Source organism: Peromyscus leucopus, chromosome 3, assembly GCF_004664715.2.
Source record: "Peromyscus leucopus breed LL Stock chromosome 3, UCI_PerLeu_2.1, whole genome shotgun sequence".
NCBI classification, from domain to species: Eukaryota; Metazoa; Chordata; class Mammalia; order Rodentia; family Cricetidae; genus Peromyscus; species Peromyscus leucopus.
The window spans coordinates 44,378,004-44,394,616 of record NC_051065.1 but is presented as its reverse complement, the minus strand read 5'-3'; the positions used below and the strand labels follow the sequence as shown (position 1 = coordinate 44,394,616).

At 37.1% G+C, this 16,613-nt stretch overlaps 1 protein-coding gene across 4 annotated transcripts in view; it reads right to left on the bottom strand.

The window, feature by feature from the left end:
• Tpk1 (thiamin pyrophosphokinase 1) overlaps positions 1 to 16,613 on the bottom strand; it is a 334,542-nt gene that overhangs the window by 265,032 nt on the left and 52,897 nt on the right. The window lies entirely within an intron of this gene.

Genomic DNA, 16,613 nt, shown 5'->3' with positions numbered 1-16,613 from the left:
TTACAGATTTATTCCATCTAAACATGTTAGAAGACACCACTGGACCTCTTTATGACCAAACGTCAACAATGACTGACTTTCCATGTGCAAAAGAAACAAACCTAAGGAGCAGTAGGGGAGTCAGCGAGGAGGGACGCTCTGCACCACACACATCATGACAGGTGAGAGGGGGTGCTCCTGAGCAGAGGCAAGGCCCGGCAACCAGAGTAGCACAGCTTGCCTTGTCGGAAGGGGCACAATCTTCTACTGTATCTGTTCAAAGCATTCTGCTATTTCTTACCTTTGGTGACTCTTGAAAGATGAGGATTTTCCAAGTAAAACAGAATTAATACTTTTTTTTAAGAGGTACTCTTAATAAAAGAAGTTCTGAATAAAATACATACTTTATATAACCCTATTTGTTTGCATTCCTCATCCTCAACACATGCATGTGAAATGAAACTGGACAGAGAGACAATAAACACACTGCACAGAACAAACATCACCTGCCAGGGTCTGAATTAGACTGGAGATGTTTGCAATTTACCTCCATCCCTTCACTGAAAGCATCAAACGCAGGCTCTGCATGGCATCAGTCAGTGTCTCTCATCCTTGTCAAACTGTTAGTAGCTTGGAAGGATTAAATAAACAACTTTCCCATGCCCAATCGTCAAGCTTCAATGATAAGACATCATTACTGAATCATCATTACTATGAACCAAATGTGATGTAACCACAAAATATAACATGGAAGAAGTAAAACTGCACAGATTTTCCTCTAAACTTGTTAAGGATGACCATTAAATTCCACTTTCCTCTGACAGCAGTGATTTAGTTGATAGCTAAAAATGCATGAAAATAAACCATGTGCTCTATCTTCTTTCCTCTATGTATCCTTATTTACGACACCATAACTCTAGACCCATGAGCAGTGGTCGTGAATATTGTAGATAGCAGCAAAGTCAACACTAGCCAATAAACTCGGGTCTTATCAGAGAGTAACTAAGTTACTAGAGAGCCTTAGGGTCTGGAAAAACACATATAAATCCACTGGAAGGCATCAGATAGGAATCTGTGTGTCATATATTTACCATGGCTAATATATATGTTAAATAGATAACTGAATAAGTCATGAGTATAATTCATGCTAATGCCATTAACTAGATGTTCAAATTGTTAATGTTGAATATGTCTTATGAGAAGTAGATCCCTTAAGTACCATTAGAAGCAAAACAGAACAAGAGGACTTTATAAAACCAAGTGAATAATCCAAAAATATTTAATCTAAATAAGTAGTAGAAAAGAATTAAACTTAAATTATTTGTTCTGTCTATATTATAATATAAATATATAAAAAATCATTATGCATCCTGTATCAACTCATTTCCTTAGAAAATCATTTTCAGTAGATTAATACATTTTTTTAAAAAAATCTCCAGAATGAAATTATACTTTAAATGGTTCATGTGTGCTTGAATATTATGTAAAATCTTGAAAGAGCTGTAGGAGAATTGAAGATTTTGCCTAAATGAGAACTTTTGTATGCTTTATTATTCAGTATGGAATGAGAATCACTTTTCAAATCAGGGTTTCTTCACCTACACAGAAAAATTAATCATAATTCTACATGTTAACAATGAACACATGAAAAACAGTATTTAAAACACAGCATCATTTAAATTCATTTCAAATGAAACAAAGCACAGAGATAAAAACCTTAAAAATAAATGTATAATATCAAAATGCTCAAAAAAAGAAATCAAAGCAAGTAAAATAAAGGCACTTTTCCAATAATGTATAGTTATTGAAATTCTGGTAAACTGCAAATAAATATTACCAATAAAATTTACATCTAAATTGTTATTCTCCTGAGCAAATCTTGTTAGTAGCATGAGGCTTACTGTAACAAATGTCCCATGTACAAAATGAATTGTTCATAACTTCATCTTTCTGTTACTGCTGAGACTTCAGTTTTTGGTATTCTAAAATGCTGTTTCCTCTCAGGAGGTAAACTATATGAACTCCTAGGCACTTCCAAAGTCTTACACGTTTTCCTGAGGACTAATTTTGAATTCTTAATAATTTTGCAATGATAGCAATTTTTAGAAACTATATCTCAAAAGTCACTTTCCAAAAAATTATTTCTTTCCCTACCTAAAAGAGAAGTGTCCTTGGAAACCACAGAGAGAAGAATCTTTATTTAAAATGAAAAGTGAATGTAAGAAACAGGGTTGGACCCATGGGAGGCCTGCCTTTTTCCGAAGAGAAATGAAGGAGCAGTGGATAGTAGGGTGGGGCACAGTGCAGATGGGAGGGGGGAACTGGAGGGAGAGGAAGGAGGGGAAACTGTGGTCAGGATGTCAAATAAATATAATAAAAGAAAATTTAAAACGACAAAAAAAAAAGGTGGAGGAAGATGCCCAGTGATGGCTTCTTCCTGTATTACTTATAAGCAGTGAAATCATCTGCACGGCATTTACAAGCAGTATGACATTCATCTCTGAATATTTACGTATTTTCTATTTTTCCTTTTAAAATGCTTAGGTACCAAGCTAGTAGTCTTTATGTCTACATTCTGTTCTCTAACTAGAGTGGCTTCCTCTCAGGTTTGTCCTGATAAGCTCCTTTTTTTATATTTTATTCTTCTGCAAGGCATTCCTCATGCCTAGCTCTCACTGTTCATTCAACTCTTGCATATATTACCTGTTTTTATAATTAGGAAATATTTTTTCATAAACAGGGTTGGTTACAAATAAAGCCACAAAACAAAAATCCTATCAGTTTTCATGATTGATGTGATTTCACAGTGAAGACAGTAAGTATACCAAGAGGCTGAAATTCTATTTTAAATTTTTTTTTCGAGACAGGGTTCATCTGTGTTGTTTTGGTGCCTGTCCTGGATCCTCTGTGTAGTTTTGGTGCCTGTCCTGGATCTCGCTCTATAAAGCAGGTTGGCCTCGAACTCACTGGCCTGGCTCTGCCTCCCAAGTGCTGGGATTAAAGGAGCATGCCATCACCGCCCAGCTCTATTTTAAATTTTAATGGGCTACAAAAGAATTCTCACTTGAAATACCTTAGGCAAAATAGGAAGATTTATTTACAAATTTCCTTTAATAGTTTCCCAGCTTTCTGCTGCAGCCTCTGGCCCTAAGACTGCAAGCATGAACAACAGTTGTAAGGAAGAAGTCTCTGTCAATTTTCCAATGTAGAGATACTGGTAGAAAGAAGTTGACTTGGATACCTTCCATTTAAAAATGTAATCCAAGGAATATTGATTGAGCCAGCTTGCCTGGTAAACTCAGAACATAAGAGGCTGAAGCAGGAGGACTGACTGATTCAAGTTCAAGGTCTGGACTACATAGTAACTTTCAGGCCACTCTGAAAGTTTGATAAATAAATAGATGATTGATTGATTGATTGATTGATTGATTTACAGAGAGAGAGAGAGAGAGAGAGAGAGAGAGAGAGAGAGAGAAAGAGAGAAAGAAAGAGAGAAAGAAAGAGAAAGAAAGAGAGGGACAGAGGCAGGCAGGCAGACAACCAAAAAAAAAAAACAAAAAAAACGATTGTCCAGGTCATGTACCCATCCTGGAGCCAATCATAGTAGCCAGGGGATGGCATTCAGGTATACCTTAAAGAATTTACCATCTCAGCAGCCAGAGCTAAATTACAATAATTGGTATTTTCTACCAGAGCTAAAGGGATAAAGAAAAAAGGGGGTGAGAGGGTGGAGATGATGAACCAGTTCTTCCTCTTTCCTCACAAAGTAAAATACTCATTACCAAAACACTAAGAAACTGTACCCAAAGGAGGAGAATGCTGGGCCAGCAAGAATAATAGCTTTTTACACAGGGTAACAACAAGAATACTTGTGCCATTTACTAATCTCAAATTTACTAATCCTAGTGACAGACCTAGATCAGGACAGTCGTTCAGCATTTCAGTCAATAATCCTTTCGAGAACTGAGGGAGGAAAGCAATCTTGGCCTTCACTGAATACCTGCCATAGGCACATAATAGCATGACAAAGAAAACACTGGCACTGAGCTTGGTGTTTGCAAAGATGGCAGCTTGCAGGTCTAGGAGTCAACAGACTACCCTTCTAGAAGTTCTCCAACAGCAATGATATCAATGGAACAAAGGACAGAGTTACACAGAAAAGCATGAAAATTACAACTCATTTGTAAGGTTTTTCAGAAACATTGGATGTGATACTCTATCATAAAGCCTTAACCATTTTTACTCACATTTTCTAGGTTGAAGTTTCAAATATGCCTGACAATTCCTTGATGCCTACTTCTGAAGCTTCAAAAGACAGAGGCTAACTTCTTTCTCCTTAAAGGTGGACTCCACTTAGTGACTCACTTCTAACAAATATTATAATGTATGTAACTTCTGAAATGGCATCAAAGACATTGGAGCACCTTTCTCACAAGCCTCTTGGGTCACTAACTCCAGGGAAAGGCAATCAAAGTGTTGTGAAGACATGTGAGCATCTCTATGGGGGCAAAGAGATTCTCCTGGCAGAACATGGGTGGTCACAATTCAGCCCTGAGTAAACCCTTATTGATAAAATGTGTAGCCAACATCTTGAGGGCATACTGATCAGAGGCCACCAGACAAGACTACCTGTGGTGAAATTCTCTTGATTCTTGACCCAGAGAAATTATGAGATTAAACAAAAAAGGAATCTGTTGGAGTTTCTTTTGCTACTGATTTTAAGCTTTATTCTATTGTGGTTAGATTAAGATACATTTACTTATTTTAATTTTCCTAAATTTGTTGAGATTTGCTTTATGTCCCTACATGTGACATATCTAGAGGAATTTCCATGCTGCTGAAAGAATGTATATTCTGCAAAGCCTGAGTGAAATATTCTGTCACCAGTATTAGGTGCATGTTGGTCCATGATGTCATTTAACACTACTTTTGTTTTCTGTTTATTTTTGTCTATATCACCTGAACTGTGGTGAAAGTCAGGTGCTGAACTCACACACTATTACTGTGTTGGATTTTCTGTAGATTAATGGCTAGTAGTGCTTGCTTTATGCACCTGAGTTTTGTACATATGCTTAGAATTGCAATAATTCTTCCTGGTGGATGTGTCATTGATCAGAATGAAGTGACCTATGTCTTTTCTGATTAGTTTAGCTAGAAGTCATTTTGGGGAGATATAGAGTAGCAATGCCTGCTTGTTTCCAGTAGTTTATGTAAATGTCTCAAAACATTTATAAATCTGTTCACATTATAAATACGTTTAAATATACACTTTCACTCTTTTTTGCTTGTGCTCTCTCTTCTCTATGCTCACAAACAGTTCATTTTTTCCACTCAACCTTTTATACTATGATGTATGCTGCCCCTGATTACATACACACATAAATTTTCACATGCACACAACACTAACGTATTCATAGAGACTTATGCTTTAGTGCCTTTGTTTTAGAAAAGGTGAATAAACTAAACAGAATGTTTTTGTATCTTGATTTTTTTGCCATAAACAATACCACACTGACAACCCTGTATACATGGTATATTTTTCATTCTTTTTCAAAATAGCATACTCTTCTATGACATAGTTTTTACTATTATATATGGTACTACTCCATAACACAGGCATTTCTTTGTTTTCCAATATTCTATCTCTATTAAGAAGCTACAGTGAATGTCCATGTATGAACACATGTCTATATACACATGCACATACATGTGCATATTTTCCCATGTTGACTCATATTTGAATTGTCAGAGAATCACAGTAGCTGGAACTATAGAATGGGAAGACTGGTTTTCATGTTAAAAGAAGCCCAGGAAAAAAGAACAATCATTTGCCTCTGCCAACAGCTATCAGATGAGCCTGTCTCCCATGTCTGTCAGTATAATCATAGGAAAAGTACATCTCATGTGGCATTAACTTGCAACTGCACAATTAAGGTGGATTGATCATTCTTTCCTATGTTTAGAATTCATTTCAATTATTTATCCTCTAAAATGCCTATTTGTATCTTCTGTGTGTATGGTGTGCACAAGCACAGGTATGTGTACATGAGGTATATGCATGTATTCCTGTGGGTACGCAAATATGTACAAACATGTGTCCCTGAATGTAGAAGCCAGAGGTCTCTGTCTGGCATCTTTATTGATCTCTCTCCACATTATATTTTGAGTCAATGTTTCTGACTGAATTTGGAGCACACTCAGTCGGCAACACTGGCCAGCAAGCTCCAGAGATCCTCTTGTCTCTACCTCCCCACCACGGGGATTACTGGTGTGGCTGCTATAAATGGCTTTCACACGAAAGCTGAGGATCCAAAGTCCTCATGCTCACACAATAGGTACCACACCTAACTAGGCATCTCCCTAGGTGCCTCCCCATTTTGATAAACTTTGCTTTTTCTTATTTAATGATAATAGTTATTTTTTATAAAAGAATTTTTAAAAACCCTCTTACCTATTATCTACATATACTTATTTTCCATACTAGCATGATTACTTTTTTAGTTTTTTTACACTTATTTAGGGTTGGGGGAGGACTCATGACATGGCACTTATGTGGAGCTCAGACGATAACTGTAGGAACTGGTTCTCTTCAGCCATGGGATTCTTAGGGAGAGAACTAAGGTCATCAACCTTGGCAGCAGGCACCTTGTTCTCTGAGCCATCTCTCAAGGCGGCGACTGATTTTTCATTTTTTTTTTTTTTTTTTTTTTTGAGACAGGGTTTCTCTGTGTAGCCTTGGAGCCTTTTCTGGATCTCACTCTGTAGCCCAGGCTGGCCTCAAACTCACAGAGATCCACCTGCCTCTGCCTCCCGAGTGCTGGGATTAAAGGCGTGCACCACCACCGCCCAGCAATTTTTCAAATTTCTAATTAAAATATAATTACATTGTTTCCCCCTTCCTTTCCTCCTATCCCTCCCATGTCCACCCTCTCTTTCTTCCAAATTTCATAGCTTCCTTTTCTTTAACCATTTGTTAAAGACACACATGTAAAGAAATCAACGGGTAAGTTCAACCCCCTGAGTCTGTTCAGTGTTGGCTGCCTGTATATGTTTCTACAATGACCACATGGTATTAGATATCAACCAGTCAGAGGGCTCATCCTACAGACCACTATCTACTTTGGGATATCAACTGTTGATGGAATTGGTCAGGTCTCATTTAGGCAATGATGCCTAATAGATTTTGCCATGTAGAGATTTCGTGGGCACAATTTCCCTGCCACAGCTAGAAGGCACAATCTCATAACAGACTTCCTGGTCCTCTGGCTCTTAGAAAGTTTCTACCCCTTCCTATGCAATGTTCCTTAAGTCTGGGGTACAAGAGTTGTGCTGCACTTAATAAACTGAGGCTGGGTAACCCACAAGTCAGTTGTTTTCTGAATTGTGACCTTCTGTAACAGTCTCTCCTACTTCAAAAAGAAGCTTTTTTGGTGAGGAGTGCAATCTACAATTATCTCTGGGTATAAGGATAAGTATTGAGAATGCACTTAGGAATTACGGTGTCTTAGTAAAGTGGGGGTAGTAAATTCTCATCTAAGATCCATGATGCTACATGTAGTTGGCTAACAGAGTAACCAGAGAAAACAGGGAAATAAAAAGGGACCATGGGAAATGGGGGGTTGGGGGTGATGGATTGAGGAGAATAGTAGAGTGTGGGTGATAGGAAAGGGGAAAGGAGAAGAGCAAGGGAGGCTTTAGTTGGAGCAGGGGGACAACACAGAAGGAGAGACAGCGAAGAGAGATGAAAAATATTAAGATGGCTAAAAAAGTCATAGGGAATCATTACTTTATATTTACCTAAAATGACATATAGCTGTACATGTGTATGAATATTCAACTATCTATAAATGGAGTTACACCACATTAGATGATAATCCTACCCCATACACAAGAGCCATAGACTATCTAACAAAGCCCCAGTGCCAGCCAGGTCCTCTGTTCAAAACGTTGGTTGGGGAAACCCAAGAGACTCCAAAACAATATAAGCTACTGCTGGCACTCTGTTGCCATCCAGATATTAAAGTTAAGTCCCTATTACTGAAGGTGCCACACAATTCATACAACTTAGAATATTTGAGCTGTAACTGACCAGAAAGACTCCTCCTTGGGACTACCTTTCATAGTACAGGAAGGTGATCTACAAGCTACTATTGAGAAAGCAATCAATAGTCCTATCCAGCTGTGATGAATATGAACTACAACAATGAACAACATGGCAAGAGATCCCTATGGCCCAGTAGTGGGATTTATATCTTGGCAGTGATCAACAGCTATCTAATTGGACCTTTGCTGAGTTTTATTTAATCAAATATATCTATTTATTTAAATGTCTGGTTTTTAAAAACATCTTCTATATCTTCTGTTATTCTATAAATTATATTTATTAGGTATCATTTTCTGTTTAGTATCATAATTACTTGGAATCTTTTAAATGTCAAATGTTGCCATTCACGAGAATATACATTTAAATTTGAACTAGTACAATTTCCTAATTTCTATTCATACTTTGAAAGTCTTGACCTATACTAAGTCATTAAGTTAATATTCTATAATGCCCACAAAACTGCTCTATTTCTCATTTTTACTTAAATCTACCATTCTACTTGAAGTTGTAGTCCATATGTTTCTTGGTTTTACTTTTGGGGAGGGGCAGGACAAGGCCCTCTAAATCAACCGAGTAAAGTTCATCTGAACCCACAGAGATGGAAGTAGCAAGCACTGAGCTTACTTACCCTGGTCTCCACTAGGTTCTCTGCATATATTATGCCTTTCAGTTTAGTGTTTTAATGGGACTCCTGAGTGTGGAGTGGATCTCTGAGTCTTGTGCCTGCTCTTGGGCTCTTTTTCTTCTGTTTGTTTGCCTTGTACAACTTTGATGTTATAGCTTTTGTTTAACTTATTATATTTTATTTCGTTATGTCTGGTTGTTATCTTTTAGAAGCCTGTTCTTTTCTAATAACAGACAGAAAGGAAGGAATCCAGAGGAGAGAACAGGTGGGGTGGAACTGGGAGGAGTAGAAGGAAGGAAATTGTAATCAGGATGTATTGTATGAGAAAACAATCTATTTTCAAGGGGGGGAGTGTCTAGGTTTCTAAACCTAAATGAGAAGGCCTTTCTCTACCACTACATTTCTGTAGATCTGGTCATTTTTAAGGATTCTTACTTTTTTTTTTGTTATTTTTCTATATTTAAGGATTTTCTATATTTGAAAATATTCCCATACATGATAAAATAGTCTAATACTAATATATAATCCATAAGTACTTGTGATACACACACTTACACACACTTGTGGTAGTTTGAATAAGAATGGCCCCCTACGCTGATATATTTGAATGTATTAAGAAGTGGCACTATTTGGTAAGGATTAGAAGATTAGGAGGTTGTATCCTTCCTGAAGGAAGTATGTCATGGGTTAGACTTTAGGTTTCAAAAGCCCATTCCAGGTCTAGTCTCAGTCTGTCTGTCTGTCTGTCTCCTTCCCCCCTCTCTTTCTCTCTCTCTCTCTCTTTCTCCCTCCCTCTCTCGATTTCTCTCTCTGCCTATAGATTAGGATGTAGCTCCCAGGTACCACCATTATGAAAATGAAGCACACCTCTGAAACTGTAAGCAAGCCCTCAATTAAATGCTTTCTCTTATAAAGAGTTTCCTTGGTCATACAGTCTCTTCACAGCAATAGAATAATGACTAAGACACTTTCCTTATTAAATTATTGTAAATAAGGCATCCATCTATCTAATATATCCATCAACTCATATACTGTTAAGAAATTCATTTTAAGAAATATGTATTCTTAAATTTTACACACACACACACACACACACACACACATATATATATATATATGCCATGAATGGGGGGGTGGGAGGAGTTGGAGGAAGAGAGAGGGACAAAACGATGTACATACAGTATATAAGTAAGAAATAAAAAAAATATTTGATCTGACTACACAATGCTGGCAAGACAGATTGGCAGTAAGGGTGCTTACCACCCCGCCTGACAGTTTAAGTTTGATCCCAGAAATCCACAAGGTAAAAGGGGTGACCCAAGTCACTCAGGTTGTCCTCTGATCTCCACATTTACTGCCATGTGTATGTGAGTATGTGCACATATGTACATACACACAAATGAAGAAATAGAAAAAAATGGCTAAGTCCAAGAGTCACATTTTTATGCACTAAATATTGCAAGAGGCTGCTAAAACCAAATGTATTAGCGTAATAAAGTGCTCACAGAAACTTGAATGCAGTTTAGTACAGATGAATGAAACAGCACACAGCATAAGGCAAGTGTAAGTTGTTGTGGATATCGTTCTATATAAATAAAACACTGATGGCCAGTGACAGACAGGAAATATAGACGGGACAAGGAGAGAGGAGAATTGGGGAAACAGGAAGAAGGAGGGAGAGACACTGCAGCCACCGCCAGGACAAGCAACATATAAGACACTGGTAAGCCACCAGCCACGTGGCAAGGTATAGATTTATAGAAATGGGTTAATTTAAGATAAAAGAAGAGTTAGCAAGAAGCCTGCCACGGCCATACAGTTTGTAAGTATTATAAGCGTCTGAATGATTATTTTATACGTGGATTGTGGGACTGTGGGGCTTGGTGGAACCTGGAGAGAAGCCCTCCAGCAACAATAAGTTGAAACTAAGTGTTTTCAGCAGATAATAGCAAAGGTGCTAAGCACACTCTACCACACATTACCTCTATTACTCATAGAAAGAGGCAATGCAAGTGTTGGCTAAGAACAGATGTTTCAAATAGATTTACTCAGGTTGTTATAACTCGAAGTTCTTCTATTGTGCAGATGTGGAAGATAAGACTGAGGTTGTGGGTTGTTTCTATAATTCTCTGACTTACACTATTTTATTGTATTTTCATTGTATTTCTGCCTCTCTTCATAAAATAGACTTCTTAATCCCAGGGAAATACTTTACTATTATAAAATCTTCTTCATATAATCTGGCTGCTTTTTGGCATATAGGTTTTTCTGGTCTTCCTTACAAGTCCCCAAACTTGTGATGCCAGCCAAAGCCTAAGGTGAAATGTCCCTTATAATACAACAGGAAAGAGAGGGCACTATTGTGGCCAGCATCAGTCAGGATTCCTAACTTTGGTACACAGCAGCTGTTCCCTTCCACACTGCATAATAAAATAAAGAACTCTGCATCTCACTAGTGGTTTTGTTTTTTCTTTATTTCCTTTTTGTTCTTGAAATATCACTTTTGATTTCCTCCCAATTCATTATCAGAGATGGCATTTCTGCCTACTGAAGTTTTCAACTGGACACCTGATGTGTGTATCCACATAGGTCTCCATCCCCAAAGTCCCTCTTAGAATTCTAGCAGTCCATAGATACCATTACACAACACTGCTGGAATATAGGGGTTTATGTCTTGTGCTGGATCCCATTTGCATTACAGATTATAAATGCTTAAGGGTGGAGCCTTCCTTCCCTGCCTCTCAAACTCCCTTTCAATAACACTGGCCAATTCATTGATAAAGTCCTAAGTGCTGTATAAATCCTTATGGACTCACTCCATAGACTGTAAACCCATTCAAGGAAAGGATTTTGTCTTTCGGCCTGTTTAATCCCAGATACGCAAGATCCACAGCTCATTTACTTAGTAATTTAATAAGCATTGTGAATGATCACTAATTCACAGCATAACATCAGACAAGAGGCTTAAGGACTTTGTAGTGGCAGGCTCCTAAGGATATTTCCTTTTCTTGAAACATTTTGCTTGCTTGTTTAAATTAAGAAGATAAATTCCTTCAGAATTCAGTTTCTTTAATTAAGATTTTAATGCTCATAATGAATGCCTCTCACACTCTTCCATGGAAAGCTTACCCTTAGTAAAAAATATATCAAATAAGAATGTTCTAATTAAACTAAAGTCATTCTTTGATCTGAGAATTAAAACAATAAATATTAAGAACCAGAAAGTACACAAAAAACAGTATGACAGGCATTTCTATCTAGTTTCCTAAATCTATCATGCTATGAAAAAAAAGTGTGATCTTCTTCTGTACCAAGTATTTTATTTCATGCAGCACTAGACTTTCTAGTGTTCCAAGACATATTCACAAAGAAGTAACTGCTTACTGTAAATGTTATAGAGACCCAAGATTTGACTGCTAGAGAGTAAATAAAATCTGCCACCAAAACACCAACTTTTATATGTAGATAGCATAAAGGAAGTATTCAGAAAAAGAAAGGGAATATTTCAAATTATAAATTATAAATGTTATTTTCTCTGATGTAAGAGACAGATAACATATGGTATTTTATGGAATTTAAGTTGAGCTATAATCTAAGCCTATCAAGGCATTATCTTATCAGCTAGTAAGAGTTGTACTTAAAATAATAATTATAAAATAAAATGATGTCCACCTAAAATTTAAAGCACTGGTTCTTAATTTTTAATGTTTCTTATTTGATTTTTATTATTATTTTTTTCATTTATTTATTTATTTGTTTGTTTATTGGTTTCTTTGGTTGGGGATTTAGCTCAGTGGTAGAACACTTGCCTAGCAAGCGAAAGGCCCTGGGTTCAATCCTCAGCTCCAAAAAAAAAAAAAAGAAAGTGAAGCACTGGTTCTTAAAGTATACCAGAAAAGTCTTGTTTAATAAATGAATAGATAGATAGATAGATAGATAGATAGATAGATAGATAGATAAAACTCAGCAAGCAAATCTTTTAGAAATATGGATTTGTGATCAGTTTAGTCCAAAACTCTGTGTTATGACCACATGGTAGATTTGAGAAAATTTATGCATAATATTTCCAAAAATGAAGACAGAATCTTCATATCTTTATATGTTAAATTTCACAAGGAAATGAGCATCTCATTGTTATGAAAGACTAGAAGAGATTACACCATGCTTTACTGCCTATTGCTATTTTTTGAATACCCTACTGAAATATAATTCATATACACAATACAACACACTTAAGCATATGATTCATCATTTTAGCAATTCACAGTTGTGCAACTACTATAAAATTGACTTGCAAACATTTTATTAACATGAGAGTACACAACTTCAAATAACTCCCTAACTCACCACTCCTCAGTATTGAGCATGCATGAATCTATCTATGTCTATAGATTTGACAGTTTGGGCATTTAATTGTAACTGAGCTGTAAGATGTTGTCTTTTGTGCCTGAATCCCCTCACTTAGACCACTATGTTCAAGGTTCATCGATTTTGTAACATACCAGTGTCTCATTCTTTTACTGTAATTGAATAATATTGTACTCTCATTTCTCTTGAACTTGAATCTTGGAGTAGAAATAGGTCAAGTGGTAACTCTGAGGAACTTTCAAGTGGTTTTCAAAAGTTACTCTACCACTGACATTCCTATCAGCAGTGTATCTGGGTTGTCATTTTTTTTTTAACAATCCCCAACTCTTTTTCTCAACAGAACTTAGTATGTGTGACATGGTATCTCATTGCCATTCGGATTTCCATGATGGTGAGCATCTTTCCATGGGCATGTGCATCTTGGGAGTTTGCATATTTTCCATGGAAAATGTCTATTCAGATCCTTTGTCTAGTTTTTGTCCTTTTAATTGGGCCACTTCTTGCTTTCATTATTCAACTATAAGAGTTCTTCATATGCTCCAGGCATGTGTCCATATGTGGTAGTTTGAATGAAATGGCCCCCTTTGTTCATAATTTGAATACTGGGTCCCCAGTTGGTAGAATTGCTTGGAAGGATTACTAGGATACTAAGATTACTAGGAAGGATTATGTCCAGTTGGAGGAGCTGTAACACTGGGCATGGGCTCTGAGGTTTCAAAGCCCACACCATTCCCAGTTAGCTTTCTCTGTCTCTGTCTCTGTCTCTGTGTCTCTGTCTCTCTCTTTGTCTCTGTCTCTCTCTGTCTCTCTGTCTCTCTCTCTGTCTCTCTCTCTCTCTCTCTCTCTCTCTCTCTCTCTGTGTGTGTGTGTGTGTGTGTGTGTGTGTGTGTGTGTGTGAGTGTGTGTGTATGTATGCCTGTGGTTACTGTCTCAAGATGTGAGCTCTTAACTATCTCCTATTGCTCCAGCGCCATGTCTACCTGTCTGCTCCCATGCTCCCTGCCATTATGGTCATGGACTCACCTTCTGAAACTGTAAGTCCTCAATAACCTCTTTCTTCTATAATTTGCCTAGGTCACAGCAACAGAAAAGTAACTGAGACACAGTCCCATTCAGATACAAAGTTAGCATGTAATTCTTTCTATATGTGGCTTGACCTTTCACTCTCTTAATAGTAACCTCTGAAATACAATGCACTTTTTGAATACATTTTCCTAAAATATTGTATTACTTTAATTTTTGAGAATTTTATATATACACAAGTATACTATATTTATATCCTGATTCTTCTGTACTTATTACTTATATGTACATATGCTAAGGCTGACCATTTAAGACTATATAATCTATCAGGGAACTTGTCCCTGGAGAAAACTGATTCTTACTCCCTCAGTGGCCATTAATTGCTTATTTGCTCATTAAATGGGGAGGATACATACCACAGTACAAATGTGGAGATCAGAGGACAACTCTGTGGAGTTCTTTATTTCCGAACATTGTCCTTTTTATTGCTAAGCAAACAAACAAATTGGTTTCCCTAAAAATATCTTTGTTCCCTAAAAAAATCAGCTTTGAATCTACTATATAATGTTAAGTATAATATTTCTTAAGATACTAGCTCTTGAACTTTGAATTTACATGGTTTAAGTTTTACTAAATTAATATAATATTGCAAAGCTATGGTACAGAATCATGATTTGGTAGCAGTTAAATTAAGTGTAAACTACTATTGGGAATAGGTAACTGAATGAAAACAATAATGATTCTGGACTCATATTAAGCAATCACTTATATTAAGCAATCACTTCCACTGCACGGATAGTCAGAAACACAAAGATACACAAAAGCAAGGGATGACACAGATTGAGGAAAAGACAGATGAGATGCCAGCTGATATGATGCAGGTATGCAGGAGCAAAAAGGTCTAAGTAACAAAGAGCTCTCTGATCATCCACCACATGCAACGTGCAGTACCAGTTCTGATGCAAAGAACTCAGAGACCGAAAGTTCCCAAGTGTCTAGCTGTGTACATCTGAGCTGAAGAAGTAGTACTGCTACCTCCTCCTGAGGCTGAAGGTCCCAACTGAGAGAAAGAGAACAGGTGTGAGCAGTTCCCAGGAAGTTCCTCTGAGATATGACCCAGACTAACCCCTCAGAGCTCCTCTGAGAATCCTTCGGCAGACAAAGTCTGAAAGAAAAACGTACCTGGACAGAAGAAACTTAGTGGATACCCTTTGAGAGTTTCAGAAGGAAGCCAGGCCAGGCTACTAGGATCTAATATAAGGGGACAATGCCATGATAAAGGCTGTGGCAATGGCCTGAGAGCGGAACAATGTCCACTATAGTGGGCTGGGATTCAATATGCTATAAAGAAAAAGAAGCCATGAATTTGAGAGGAAGTTGGCTTGGGAGAGGCTGAAGGTAGGAAAAGGAAGGGGAGAAAGGATGCAACTATATTTTAATCTTTTAAGATTGAAAAGAAAAGAAAGCATGCACAGGGCCTGTACAGTTTAAGCCAGATGGGGTCCCAGCACTGAGAGGGGGGTAAGCAGACACAAGTTTCCATCCCTAACCAAGAAGCTATCTTCAACTGGCATCTGCTCACAAAGGAAAAACAATCTTTGCCAATGGAGTCTCACTGATGTGTGTATTAATCACACTTAAATGTAGGTCCCATGCCCAGCAGTAAATGGCTAATGCAAAACGAACTCAATGGTATTTCTGTAGACTTCTTGTCTCATATTGCTTTGTTGGGGCATGTTTTTGTCCTGTTTATCATTTTTCATATATCACACTTTCTGGTTTTGTGCTTTTATGGGTTGAATTTGATGTGTTTTTCTATTCTCATCTGTTTGTTTGCCTGTTTGTTTCTGAGAGAGAGAGAGAATGAAAGAGAGAGAGAGAGAGAGAGAGAGAGAGAGAGAGAGAGAGAGAGAGAGAGAATATGAGAATGGAATTGGGTGTCAACCAGGTTATTCAGTCTTAAAGACAATTAAATGCTAATTAAGATTACCTTGTTTATAAATAGATTTATTATGATGTTTTTAATACTTTCCCCTTAGTTTATTCTTTGTATCATAGTAATTCTTTTTTTTCCTTTTATTTTATTTTACAATACCATTCAGTTCTACATATACTGTGATAATGTCCTTAAGTTCCTGTGTCTAATATTTAAATTGTTTTTGGCATAGCCTTAAACAGATGGTGTGGACTTTGGTGATGTTGTAGGTATAAAATCTTCAATATGTGAAGCTGGGGATTTATAATTTAGAAAAAAAGAAATTTACATTTACGTCTTCTATCAGTAATAGTACTTCTTTATGGATCTTTTGTAATGCCTTTATTAATCAACATCAAATTATTTCTTATAAAAACAAGAGAACAACTCTTTCTTTCTTCTCAAACTCCCCTCCCTTATTCCCTACTCCCCTGCTTGTGGCATTCTTCCTCCAATACCCCACTCTGCTTTCATGTCAGGTATGTTTACTGCCCTTCCTTCCTTAAAACTTATTTACTCCCTCATAGCCCTATTTCTAG